General features: G+C 45.8%; 1 protein-coding gene across 3 annotated transcripts in view; it reads right to left on the minus strand.

The window, feature by feature from the left end:
• The window catches only part of PPARD (peroxisome proliferator activated receptor delta), a 65,442-nt gene extending 52,979 nt beyond the window's left edge, over nt 1-12,463 (minus strand). The window contains exons 1-2 of one of the 3 annotated variants that reach the window (XM_072945168.1): nt 10,306-12,463; nt 6,710-6,793 (exon numbers count right to left, since the gene is read on the minus strand). The gene's annotated coding sequence lies outside the window, so the exon portion shown is untranslated. The remainder of the gene's footprint in view (nt 1-6,709; nt 6,794-10,305) is intronic. The other 2 variants (XM_072945167.1, XM_006202083.4) reach the window with 2 other exon arrangements.
• Nucleotides 12,464-14,333: the final 1,870 nt, after the last annotated feature.

The following is a 14,333-nucleotide window of genomic DNA, read 5'->3' on the forward strand; positions in this document are numbered from 1 at the left end:
TTCCTCAAGCCCTCTATTTAAAAGTGCTACGACCTCTTTCCTACTTTATTTTTTGATATAGCATTTCTCACCATCTGATTTGCTGTTTACTTAATTCTGGCTCCCTGACCTTTTCCCACTACAACCACCATGAGCACAAGAGATTTTTTTTAATCTGTTTTGTTCACTCTTTCATCCCTAGTGCCTAGAACAGAGACTGGCCCATAGAAGGTACCCAATAAATACCTACCAAATGAATGCAAGGAAGGAGAGGGGAAGATGGAACTGTAGTCAGGTTTAAACTAATCCTGGATTCTCAACAGTCTGAAAGGAACTATTACTGATTTGAGCGAAGGTGTCAGGGGAGTTCCAAAAGCAAGCATCAGACACTGAGGCTTTCTTTTTTGCTCCTAATAACTCCCTAAAAGGTCTCCTTAGAGAGCATATTGTCTCAAATATTAGTCTGGAAAAAGGCTGGACCTAGAATCTCTAACTGCCATGAAAGGGATGCTCTAAGACTACCTTAAAATAAGAACAAGAATCAGTCAAGTCACCACCTGAGCTTGGAGGTGGGTGAGCTCTGTAGTAGTTTCCTGTTGCCACTGGAATAAATCACCACAAACAGAGTGGCTTAAAACAAAACATTAATTCTCTTAGAATTCTGAAGGTCAAGGATCCAAAATTAGTTTCACTGGACCAAAATCGAGGTGTTGGCAGGGCTGCACTTCTTCCAGAGGGAGCTCTCTGGGGGAGCATTTGTTTCCTTGCCTTTTCCAGCTTATAGAGCTGCATTCCTGGCATTCCTTGGCCTCTTCCTCCACCTTTAGAGCCAGCAGGGTAGCATCCTGCTGCAGGAGCTACACTGCCTTCTTCTGTATCAAACCTCCCTTTGCCTCCCTCTTCAAAGGACACTTGTGATTGCATTAAGGGCCAACTAGGATAATCTCAAAATCCTTAACTTAATCACATCTGTGAAGTCCATTTTGCCACATAAGGCAGCATCCACAGGACCCTGGGGTTACAGCCTGGACATCTTTGAGGGCCATTACCCAGTCCACCACTACAGAAGACAGGCTCCACGAGTTCAGAAGAAACAGTTCAGATCTCTGGTCCACATGGAAGAAGAGTCAGATCGGGAGTCCTGGTGATGTCCTGGGCCAGGGTCCTTCTTTTGTTGTAATTGTTTGTTATTAACTAGGGGGTGGGGAATTATTTTCATGCAACTGAGCATTCTGGCCCTTGGAGGGACCTCTGGACTGTCCTGAAGGCTTTTACAGGAGAGGAAGCTACAAAGAAACAGTCTGGGCCAGGCGAACAAGCTCAGGATCACGGATGGCAGGTAAGTCTTCTCCCATGAGACCTGCCTAGGGTGGACGGTTCTGAGTCTCCAGTGGGGTCTGGAGAGGAGGTCTGCTGTGACCCAAGTGCCAGATCAGCTGGTCTGACCCCAGGAATGGCACAGTTAATGATGGTCCACATGCTGTGTGCCAATAACTCTGCTCTACATGGCATCTCTGGGAACTACAGGAAAGTGGCTTCTGCCCAGACACCAAAAGACTTAGAGAAGCAAAGCATGAGAAATACAATCACTCTAGGAGATGGCTTTACACTTAGGACATTGTCTCTCTCTGTTGTGCAGACATCATATGGTTCCCTGGTTGAAACATGCTGCTTTTTGTGAAATATTTCATTCCTGCTCAAAACTTTCAAAGGCCCAGTGAGGTGTCTAAGGAGAGTAAATTTCCACTGTAAGAAATATATGCTTATCTTACTGGTTTTATTGATGTGATGTTCACCAATGGCCCCAACCGGACAGAAATATTTAGCAGGGAAATGACAGAGCAGTGGTTCTCAACCATGGGTGATTCTGCCGCTGGAACATGTGACAGTGTCTGGAAACATTCTAGGTTTTCACGGGGGGGGGGGTGCTACTGGCCTCTAGTGGGTAGCAGCCAGGGCTGATGCTCAACATCCTACAATACGCAGAACTGGAGGTAAAGAAAGTAAAGTGAGCGTCACACACAAGGAAATGCTTTAGGCAACTAAAGGAAACTGAGGAAAAGCACACCTTGCTTGCTCATTTGGGAAAAAGGATGATTAAGTGAGCACTGGGATCTGGCTCCTGCCACCGCTGAGAGAGCAAAGTTGGCTTCTACTTCCATCCGAGCAGTAGCCAAGAGACTCCATGCCTCTGAGGTCAATTCTTGGATGAAGGACGTGCCAAAAGCACTGCTAAGGATCAAGGAGTTAAAGCAGATTACAAATGAAAGAGATGAAAATCTGTTTTTAGATACCAATTAGCGTTAAGAATATAGAAATAAACCTAAACAAGAGGAAGTTTTCCCATCACATCTGGGAGCCTCTCCCTTCAGTATCCTCCTGGTGGGAGAACTCTTGCAAAGCTGTGTTCCTGCTGTCTCAGGAGAGCTGCTGAGATGACGACAAGGCCAGGGAGAAATTAGTTTTTGAAGGCGGGACTTGAAACAGAAAGAAGGGCAATGCACTGCCCGGAACTACAGAACTGTTTTACAGAAGGTCCCGGGGCCACAGCCTGCCAATCAGGGAGGGAACTGGTTCAGAGAGGCCTTTCCTCCTGAGCTCACCACCTCACAACCCAGCTCAGTGGAACCAGCACGGACTGAGGTTCCCTGGTCAGGAAGCCATGGCCCCATTCACAAAGAGCAAAGTCACACCCAGGTCTGCCCTCCTGCTCTTCCCGCATCTTCCCAGAAAGAGCTAGAAAGAGCCCAGGAACCACAGAAGGAGTCAGCTCCCTGCAAACACTGGGAATCCATGCAAAGCATTCTCTCAGCCTCAAGCAGCTCCTCTGGCCCCAACATCCTTCAAACTCTTTTTGCTGTTTGTCCCTCTTTGTCCTTCTTGCTACCGTCATCTCATCTGACCCCTCTTTCTTCTTCTCACTCTTCCCCTTGCTTCCTCATGGTCTATGAGCCTGAAACTGAAGTGTGTTTGAAACATTGTCAGTGGTGTTACATGAAGCTTTATCTTTTCTGCTTTTTATCTGATAAATTATGATTAACTTTTTAATGTACCCTAACAACAAAACCTAAATTTAGCTGCCCTCTAACTTTCACAAGCCCTTTAATGTCTCCAGTTTATCAGCATCACTCAATAACGTGTGTGTGTGAGTGTGTCACTAATTAAGTACCCGATGTGTCCACTCATGTTCTGGGTACTTAATCTGTGTCGCTGACAGCTCAAAATCAGTAATTTTAACAGTAACCAGAAGAACTCAGATTTAATATAAGGAAGAATTTCCTTACATTTAGACTAACATAATAATCTCCTACCTAACCTCTCTACCTCCATTCTTTCTTCACTTAATCCATCTTTTTGCAATATTAACATAATCACTCCTTGCTCTAAAACCATCAATGGCTACCCACTGCCCAAAGAACAGAGTGCAAATTCCCTCACCTGGCATTCAATGCCTCTATCAACCTACCAGGAATGTCCTAACAGTGGTTTCCAGGAATGGAAATCGTGAGAAAATGTGCTTTTCTGCTGTAAGTATTCATATACAGGCCAGGTTACCTCACATAAAGGATGCTAAAAAGATGCTGGTCTCCAAGAAGGCCTCTCTCCCTCCCTATGAACCATTGCCTTTTGGTATTCATACCTTTGTGTGGTCTTCTCCCTGAATCTGAACTGGTTCCTATGACCAAGTATTTTACAGAGAAAGTGACACTGTGTGACTTCCAAGGCTAGGTCATAAGAAATCTTGCTATTTATACCTGGATCTCTCAATATACTCACTCTTGGGAAAGTTCTGCTCAGAATAGCTGCATGCTGTGAAAGCAAGGCACATGGAGACACCACAAGTAGTCAACAGCCAGCATCAAGTGCCAGCCATGTGAATGAGCCAGTCGGGACATCCAGCCCAGCCAGGCCTTCAGGTGGCTCCTGCCCTGGCCCACACTTGACTATGGCAACATGAGAGACCCCAACTGAGAACTGCCCAGCTGAGCCCAGTCAATCCCCTAGAAACAAGAAAGATAAAGTGCCAATTTCACTTAAGAATGTCCTAGATGAGCCAATAAAAACTAACTTTACTAAATCCTGGCCCTTAAGTAGTCTTTTAAATACTCTCTGTAATGAAACAAGAGTTAACATGACTGTTTCAAGAAAAAGCAATTGTGCAACTGTTTGAGTTGCAAGCTAAATTAGCCATTTTTTTTCATGAAACCAGTTTCACTTGAAAGAAAATAACAAATAAATTATAATTATTTAGACTTGGGTATTTGACAGAACTTTTCTTGAAAATGAATGGAAACTGTCACTTGAAGAAAAAACTTGACAGTATGTCACCAATGATAAGAATCAAGCTTTCGAGAGAAAACTCAAATGATGGAAAACTTGTATCCACTACTGAGCTTCGCAGCTTCCCAATGCTTCAGGGCTTTTCTGGTGAAATCAGCAGTCTTAATATGATTTACCGATATTGTAAAACGAAATACGTCTATGTTTAGAAGATCTGTATTACTCAGTGAACCAACATGGGCCAATGGATTTTAATGTCACAAAATATGAAAAGTTTGTTGACTCCACATTCCAACTAACCTTTAAGAAACTACCACTTGTCCAGTTTGATATACTATCAAAGAAGAATATTCACAATTATCTGCAAAAGCTATTAAAATACCCCTTTCCTTCTCAATTATGTATCTGCATGAGGCCATTTTCTTCATTGCTTTCAAATAAAACAACGTACTACAAGAGACTGAACATAGAAACAGTTATGAGAATCCAGCTCTCTCCTATTAAAACAGACATTAGCAAAAATGTAAAACAATGTCACTCATCTCAACTTGTTTTGGAAAATAGCTATTTTTCATTAAAAATGTCATTTGTGATAAATGTAATGGACTTATTATTACTATATTAAATGAATTCATAAATTAGTAATTTTTCAAACTGCCTCAGGTTTAATTTCTAATAAGGTCAATGAAAGTTCTTGAGGTCCTTAACACATTTTAAGAGTGTAAAGGGGTCTTGAAGCCAAAAAGTTTGAGGATCACTTTACAATAATCTAAAGCTGACTTCAAAATAAACCAGCTTTCTTTCAAGGCCCAATCTGACACACCAGTTTCTTCAGGGACAAGGCCAATCCTCAGTGATGACTTGCTCCTCTAAATCAACATTCTTGTACAGCACCATGTTTTTAGTGCCCACTGGCTTTCTAACATCTAAAAAATCTTTCTGTGCATGTGTCTTTTCTCACCAACTAGGTTCCACTCACTTGGGGCATGGGGAAAGCCAAGGACCACGTCTGAAACTATCTGTCACAGCACCTGGCCCACAAGAGTGCCTCAGATGGGAGAGACTAAGATAATACCACACGGGGTTTTGAGATTAACACTGAAAAATCTGCTAAAGCTAGAGCCTCACCTTTGCCAGTGGAAACTAAGCGAGAAAACTTCTAGCTGGGACTAGGAGCTCAAAGCTAAGGGGTGAACTGGACAGCTGACCCCTGGACATGGACAGCAGCTGCCACTGTGGCTAGCTGCTGCTGCAACACGTGACAAAGCAAATCAAGTCCACTCAGCAGTTCCCCGTGCTTAGGGGGAGCTTCTATCTTGTCTCTCCTCAGAGAACATCAGAAGCCTCCCAAATCCTCCTTCTTCCTCCTTCACATTTCCTTCAGAGGAAAGGACTTGGTGTGGGTTGGAGAACAGGAGGGGCCCCTGCTTGGGGCCTTCCTGCAAGATCCACAAACAACCCAACCCCCACAGACTGACAGACACACGGGCTCAGCACCCTGTTTGGCAACAGGAAGACCCACGGGGTGTTAAAGGCAGAGAAAGGGAAGTGAAGCCCATACACAGCTAATGGAGCCACTGAACATCAGAGATTAAAACAAATCAGACAGAAGCCCCATGTCTCCCCTGGCCCCCAGCAGGGACTCCCCCGCAGCCTGGCCTCCTAGACAGCTGGGACAATGAACATCGAATTCCCCCGAGCTTCCCTTATGAGAGTTTATAAAACCCATTGGGCATCCTGAGAACAAACAGGGAAACAGCAATAGGAAGCCAAAGCATTGTTCAGACTGTGAGGACCCCCTATCCCAGCAGAAATGGAAGAAAAAAATTTGTGTATTATGCCCACCACTCTCTCATATATGCCACTACAGACCATGAGACAGGGACAGAATCTGTTTTTTACCATCATCATTTCCCAAGTGCCTAGTAATGTGTCTGGCACACAGCACTCTTTAAAGTGTTTGTTGCATAAATGAAAGAGAACGATGGATAGCATCTTTGTGGCCTGACATCCACATGGGCAGAGAAGAAACTGTACATTTATTCATTCAGCAAATATTTGTTTAGCATTTCTTCTACTTTATTTAGCAGTACCTTATTTAGTAGTACTTTATTTAGCAGTACCTAGTGCTAGGTACTGTCCTACACACAATATGAAAGAAAATAACTCCTTGCCCTTGTGGAGTTTATGTTTTAGTGGGTTTCACACTAAATTTACTTTCACAGCAAAAATCTCAATGCTCCCCCTCAAAAGTACGTAAGCCACAGACATTCAAAAATCATTTAATAAGTCCCCACTATGTGTAAGTGATGAGTACCAGATGCTATGACAGGCACCTGGGATCTGGGACTCGGCCCTAGAGGAATTATTTCATCTGTTAGGCCAAGATCCTTAATCTGGGCCGTGTCCATCAGTTGTCAGGGACGCCGGGTAAGGAAAATGGGATTACCTCTTTGGTGCATCTGTCCTCATCTGTCGGTGAACAGAAGCCACTGCGTGAGTACCGCATGCATACCCAAAACACCACTTGATGCTGCAGGATAGAAAGATACCCAACATCTTAGCTAAGAGGCACCAGGGGCCAAAAAAGCAGCTCTGATACGTTATAATTAAACATTAGGGCTCATAGAGCACGCCTCCCACGAGCTGGCTCCTTCTCTGTCCCTCACACACACACCCCGAGATGCTGTGATTCTAAGCCTGAGTCAGCAAATATTTCCCAATCCTGGAAGTAGTCTGCTCATTTCCAAGTAAACAGACACTGGCTTTGCTGACTCCACCAGGGTGGGGCAGAAGGTAAGGTGAAGAAGCTGGAGCCCAATGCCCCCTATGGCAGCTCATAGATGGAGACGCCCTGAGTCACGCTTGACTCCTTGACCAAATCCAGGTGGAGACATAACAAGTCACACCCTAATCAGCAGCCTCTGAGCTGTAAAGGCCAAGAACCATATGCCAAGGAAGAAGACTCACATATCTGAAACCTGATGCAAAGGGCCATCTCCTCCCTGTCAGGACCAAGCAAGTGCCCAGCTCTCCCAACACCACAGAACTCAGCTGCCGCGACTACTCTTCCCTCTGGATCCTGTAGTTTAGCCTCCCAGCTCACAGGTAACACCCAAGGAGGTGGGCCTCGGTGACAAGACAGCTGAAGCCTTTAGAAGCGACAGGTCCAACCCCTCCTGAGAGGAGCTGCACCACCCTAGGACATGCCTGGATCTGCAGGCCTGAGGACAGCTTGCACAACCGCCAGGACAGCCACATTCTATCCAAAGCAGAGGCCTACCAGCTTTCCAGGCCAGGGCCCAACACTGGTTGTCCTCTCACCTGGTCCTGTGGGAAGGCGTCTGAGGGACCACAAGTAGGGCTGGAAGGCTGAGGAGGGGCAATTCTTCTTGTGTGGGTTGAGGCACACACCAAAGAAGGAGAAAAGCAGTGGTGGAGAGGCCAGGGGAAAGGCAGCCAAACAAAAGAGCGGTTCATTAAACTACAGCGTTGATGGGCTACACCATCTACAGGATGTCAGGTGCCTGTCTGTCCACACCTTCAAAAAAGACAGGCAGGCTGATTCAAGCTCTGCAAAAATCCCTGAATGGACGCTGGTAACTGATAATCACGACTACCCATGCAGAAAACAATATGGACAAACTGCAAGAAGCTGTCCAGCCAGGGCTGCTGGTATCCAACCTGCCCCACAAGGACTGGGCCTGACCTCCTCCCAAGCTCTTCTCACCTGCAGCCTCGGTGGAGAGTACTTTCAACGGGTAAGCGGACAGAGGAGGAGCCAACTGCTCAAAAGAGCCAGGTAAAGTCCTGGGGAGCCGGAGACTAGGTTAAACTATCACCAAATACACAACCTCAGCTTCATCAGAATGACCCACTGAAGCCAGGAGGGATGTTTTTAAAGTGAACAAAGGACCCCTTTTGGTCCATTCTACCCAAATCCCCACCTAGTGCTGCTTAGGAGGGGGCTCAAAGGGTCAGTGGAGAGGGGACTGGCTCAGCCATTCACGATTCTATTCCTTTCACAGAAAAAGGTCAGCACACAAGAGGATTCTAAAACTTTAAAGTCTGGTCTGGCAGTTCAGTTGGCTCTCCACCACAGCTCCTGAGGGTTGCCAATTCTGTGTCCAATTCTGGCTCAAAGACAGAGAGCACAGTCCTCAAAAGAGGAGACCTAGAAATCTAGGGCCAGGTGAAACAACAGGCCTTCATTCCTGAATGTGAGAGTGGGTCATGCATTCAGAATCCTCCAAGATCAGACTGGGTAGAAACAGAGGATATGTTATTTCCTGAAGATCTCTCTAGGAGACCAATGCCATATAAAAGAGCTCAAATTGAAGGCATTTGTAAAGAACTTTCTGCCTGGCAAGAAGGTTAAACATCCAGACACACCATGAAGATGGTGGGCTTTCTAGCTCGAGAGAGGTTGATCTCAGTGACTGGAAGCAATTCAAGTTCCGGACACTGTTTAACCAATGCAGTGCCACAACCTACCTAGGCAGATACTGATCTCATACCCCTTGCACACCCCTGAGCAAAGGGAACAGAACTTCAGTGTCAGCTTCCCTCCTGGATCCACAGGAAATTAAGCTCCCAAGGAAAACGGAGGGAAAAGAATCTTTAAGAGAGCCTGCTCAGTGATCAACATCAGAAGGACTGGCGCATTCAGTGGGTCAGAGATGCAGCTGGTTCAAGCCACCAATAATAAAAGGGACAGATACCTGCCAGCCCCAGGGCTATAAGGCTGGCAATCTATTTCAAAGCTCAAACAGGAAAAAAATGTTCTGGAGCTAGTACACAGGAGAAAGGCTGAGGACCACAGACATTCTCTGAAGCATAGCTTCTGGAGACTTCTCTTAGCTCTTTGGGATGGGGCACAAGGTGGAGAGAGGGAGTGAGGGCAGAGATAGGCTGGGGTATCATGGTTTAAATGCGTCCAATATATCCAAAGTGTAAAGCCACAAAGCCCTGTTTCCTGGAAGGGGAAAGAAGTTGGATGAGGCCTCCAGCTACCACTGGCGCACACCCAACTCAGCGGCCAGTCTCTCCTCAAGGGTTCCTGGAAGTCAACAGATGCATAAAGGGGAAGTACTAAAGCTGAGATTAGAGGAATGGTCTACAAATTGGACATTATCTCTGATGCAACGCTCCAGTAAATTCTCCAACACAGACACATCGGCTATTTACCTCAGACATTCAGCCCCCACCTCTCCCCACGGGCATTTCAACTGCAGGTCAAAGGAAAGCAAAATAGTGCTTAGAGCTAATACTTCTCCCAGAAGCAGAGGCAAGGAACTGGGAGGTAATGGGAGGTGGGTGACAGGAATGCAGGGGACAGAGCTCACTGGAAGGAAGTCAGAGAGTGGGGCAAAAACAGGGCCTTTGGGGGAAATCAGGGTAGGAGAGGCTTAGGTAGACAGGGACTGTAGGTACGGGCTGAAAAAGTCAAACACCGCGAGAAAGATGATGGGGAGCAGTAATACTAAGAGGGATTAGGCAACGAGTGAAGGAGAGGACAGGGATGGAAAGAGAGAGCAATGACTGAGAGGGCAAGGATGGGAGGACGAAGGCAGGCGACAAGGATAAGAGGGGAACAGAGAAGATCTCCAAGGAGAGAGGGCAGTGGATTTGGGGACACCAGAGAAGGGATGAAGGAAGAAATCGGAGGCAAGGGTCAGGAATGGCAGAGGACCCTGAGCCTGACATCGAGCTTTCTGAACACAGAAGTGGGAGGAGATGGAGCCACGAGGCCCAAGAGGGGACACAAGCTGCGGGAGGAGGGTTGGAGGGGGCCCGCGGTTCGGGCTCAAACAGCGATGGGCGTCCAAAGGCTCGGGGCGCAGGGGCAGCGGAATAGAGCGCCAAAAGAGCAACGGCTGACCGCGGACCGGCCCAGGCCGGAGCTACAGGAAGCTGCAGAGGCTTGGTCCGCGGACCCCTGCCGTCTCCCCACCAGACTCCCCGCCGGGCCTTGCGCCCGCCTCAGCCCGGGCCCGCCGCTTCCCTCCGCTGCTTGCCGACCCGCTTCCCCGGACTCGAACTAACCTGTCCTGGCTACCCTCCACGCCACCGCTGCCGTTCCGCAGGGTCCGCAGAATCCTCCGGCTCCTGCCAAAACTTTTCCCATTAATCCCCAGCTCTGCTGCGGCCGCGGCGTCACACGCTGCGCGGCCTGGCCCCGCCCCCACCAGGTGACGTCACCGCGCAGCTCATCCCCTACCCTCTCTCCACGCCCCTTTCCGCCCCAGCCGCGGCCAATCACCGCGCCTGCTGGAGACTCCCCTGACTCTGCCACTCCGCCCACCGCATGTTGCCCTGGACCCGCCTGCAGCGCCCTCTGGTGCAGGGTGCGGGTTGCGGGCGCCGCACCAGAGGGAAGGGCAGGGGAGGAAGTTCCCTCCAGAGCCAGTGAAACAAGTCTGGCAAGTATCATAAAAAGGAATTTAAAGCAGGAAGGCAACTTAGAGATCATTTAGAGTTCATCTAGTACTGCGTCCTCATCCTTCCAGTGAAGAAACAGTCCCAGAGAAGGTGCGTGACTTGCAGGGAAAAGCAATGCTGACGCTAGAACCCGGGTATCCAGATTCCACTAGAGGAGACGGTACTGCCTAGAATTTTCACAAAAGGGCTTTGCTCCCTTGAGAGGCTTCTGCAACTAGAAAGTTATGATTCTGAACTTTTAACCTATCTTCCTACTTATCTGATACGCTTGCCTACCCAAATGGGGGGCATCCTCCCTACTCCTGTAGAAAATTCTGTTCTCTCTTCTTAACCCAGGTCTCTGGGATTTGGAAGTGAACTGTTATCCCAACCTGTCCCTTAAGATATACCATAAAAAAAAGTCCCTGGCAACTGGGAGGCAGTCTGGTGGAAAAAGTTGTGTTTGTCATCTGGCAATGAACAAAACTTGACTCAAAGGTATATGATCAATGGGTAACTCCCTCCTCTCCACCATCTTTAAAATAGAGATTACCCTCCCCCTCTCAGGCTACATTCTTAGATATCTGGATAGTAGAACTACTGAGATTGAAGTAAGAATGGATTGTAGAAATCAAAGCCTTCCCTAAGATTTCTGCAAATTCCTGAGGGATTTATGTTCCGAATCTCTCTGCCTCAAGAGCTCCAGCCTCTGCCATGCTGTTGGAGTCACACAGTTCAGAAATGCAGAGATGAAACAGCCCTTCCGGAGGACTGCCCGTACCTCTTCCCACACAAGACATTCATGGATATAGATGTTATGATGCTCTGGGCCCTGGGGCAGTGTCACATCATGCATTGCAAATAGTTTAAATTCACAAATCAGACATTCTTTTAAAGTTCTTTCCATGCCTGCCCCCCCACCCCAACCTTGAGGTTTTCTCACTGAGTCTTCACCCCTTAAGGCCTGGTCTTTTCCCAAATTACTACCTCTCCTCCCTGCCCACCTTTTCTTTCCTCTATTTCAGCATCTCCAGAGAACAAACAAATTCTTATGGCTTTCCAGGCAGAGACATCTTAACCATATCTCTGCATTGCTGGGTTCCTGCTAACACTCATGCCCTGAAGATTTCACTTTCTCCCCCTGAGAGGCTAATTTCCCCTGATAAAGGCTGTTTCTTCCCTAAAAGAAATTCTGGGAGCACTCTTGAGACATGATATTTTTTGCCTCATTTCATTTTTATGTTAAAAAGGATATGTATACACATATATTTCATTTTTACATTAAAAGGGATATATATTCCTTTTTTTTACTTAAATCAGTTAATTTCTGTTAATGTGACTCAAAAACTCAGACTAATACAGCCTCCCCAAATCTTCATTTTGACTAGATTTGCCCACAGGCGCAGCTCAAAGTGAGGAAATTTGTTCTCTGCCAAGCCTCTACAATGCTTTTCAGACTAGCCAGAGATCTCAACTACCAAAACCTGCTCTGATGCCCAATTACAGTGTAACTGAACAATACTGACAGTGTGGAGTAAGGCTAGACCTGCTTTGAATTAGATTCTATCTCCCCGATAGCCATTTCAAGCTCCAGCCAGCAGGTAGAGTCCTCCTTAGCCTCCTGAAATCAGCCTTCTCAGCATGCCCCTCCCTCCCCATCTCACCTACAGCAGGGGCCAGAGAGGCAACTTTCAGCTGGCACCTCTTTGGCCTAGGTGGGCCAAAGGACACTGGGCTTGAGGAAGAGGCACCTTGCATACTCTGGCAGCAGTTTGCAAAAGCCTCTTGCACTATAGCCAGTAGCCCCACATCCCCAACCCTCAGAGGGGTGACCTGGGGCTACAGTGGCTGCACTTTCCACGTGGCCCTCAGGTTTATGGGTATCTCTCAGGGCATCAGAGATTGGATACACTCTTCTTTGTCCAGAATGTTGGAAAGGACAAAGGAGTTATTTTCTAACCCTGGAAGTAAAAGACTGCAAACTATCTTCTCCTGCCCGCTAATAATGTCCTTCAGGACTGAAAGCATCTCCTGCCAGTCCCAATGTAGATTCAGGGTGGCCTTTCCTTTCACTATTTCACACCACAACCAGCAATGCCTCCTGTGTCCCATTACAGAACATTCAAAATCTTGGAATGGACCCCATTTACAGATGAGGAAACTGAGGTTTAGGTGTTGGTTGCCTCAAGTCTAAACTCTACTTAGCTTCCATGAATGTCTCTAAACAGGTCTCATTCACCTTTCTAGTCATAATAGTCTGCAAAATGTTTGTCCCTCTACTCCTAAAAGAATATAAGAACTAATGTAGCTCCTTGCACATTTTTAAGGTGACGTCTAATATTTTTCATCATTAGTTTAAAACTTAATGGTTGCAGAGGATGGATGTAATTTCTGCTATTTTATAAACATTAACATTTTAATACAGAACTACTATATTACCCTTTTAAATGTATTGAATAAGGCTCAAACCTCATAGTGATTTTTGATGCTTACCATCATCCATCTTAAAAATACACGAATAAGCTCTTCTTCAGCAATAAAAAATTTTACATTGTCTCTTTTTCTCCTTGTACTTGTGTTTCTATTCCACTTTGCCCTCAAAAATCTAATCTTTTTTAAATTGAAGTATAGTTAATTTACAGTGTTGTGTTAGTCAAAAATCTAATCTTAATGTAACGTGTTTTTATGCTTTTATGCTTATGCTCTTTTATTGATCACCATATCCTACATCTCTGCAACCAAAATATGTATGTAAGTTGAAATTACAAATTTTCTTCTGGTTTGAGTGGCCATTATAAGTATTAGCAATACCCAATTGAGCAAAACAACATAAATATTATGATTTTTATAAGTATTAAACATAACCCCCCAAAATACATTGGAAGTATTTCTTAATGAAATAGTTAGGCTACTTTTCCCCCAGGTAGTTCATATCTTCGTAGTTAAGTATTACTTATGGCTAGAATGAGACTACTTTCAACGTCAACTGTAGTCCTAGTTTTTCATTTCTAAGCTGAGAAACCTTGTTCACATAAATAAGTAAATGAGAATTGAGAGAGTTTTGATATCGCAATGGCATCTGACTCTGTTATTTGCCATGAAAAATCACAGAGATCTATTATTAAATTGTGTTAATGATTTTTTTTCAGCTGACAATGCAATTAAATCCTTCCAGATTTTGAAAGCAAAGATTTGGAAACCTGCTGACTTGAAAACAAAGGGAATTTGTTGTCTGGCTTTTGAGGCTTTCCCTTTCTCAGCTCCCACAGTCCTACACCAGCATTTCGAATTGTTGCTTTGTTTAATGTTCCAGGAATTTGACCCCTCTTGGTAGTCCACTCCAAAAGATACGGGGTTGGTGAGTGGTGAACCTTGCGACTAAAAGTAGAGAAGGTGAAACTGTGAAGGAAGAAAGCAGTTATGGTAAAGAGAACACTTGGAAGTTAAGGATCTGTGAATCAATTTTCTTACAACTCCTCATACCCTAGAGATACCCCGACTCCAATTAGAGGACCACTGGTCTTAATGTTTTTCTCACGTTCTCTACTCTCTTATTGAAAATTTTAAGGGCCGTCTTGAATCCCAGCTCCTACCTAACACTTCATTTTTTCTGAATTCCTACCATATATTGAATTTGAACCTCACTTCCCATC

The sequence above is a fragment of the Vicugna pacos genome, chromosome 20 (assembly GCF_048564905.1).
Source record: "Vicugna pacos chromosome 20, VicPac4, whole genome shotgun sequence".
Classification (NCBI taxonomy): Eukaryota; Metazoa; Chordata; class Mammalia; order Artiodactyla; family Camelidae; genus Vicugna; species Vicugna pacos.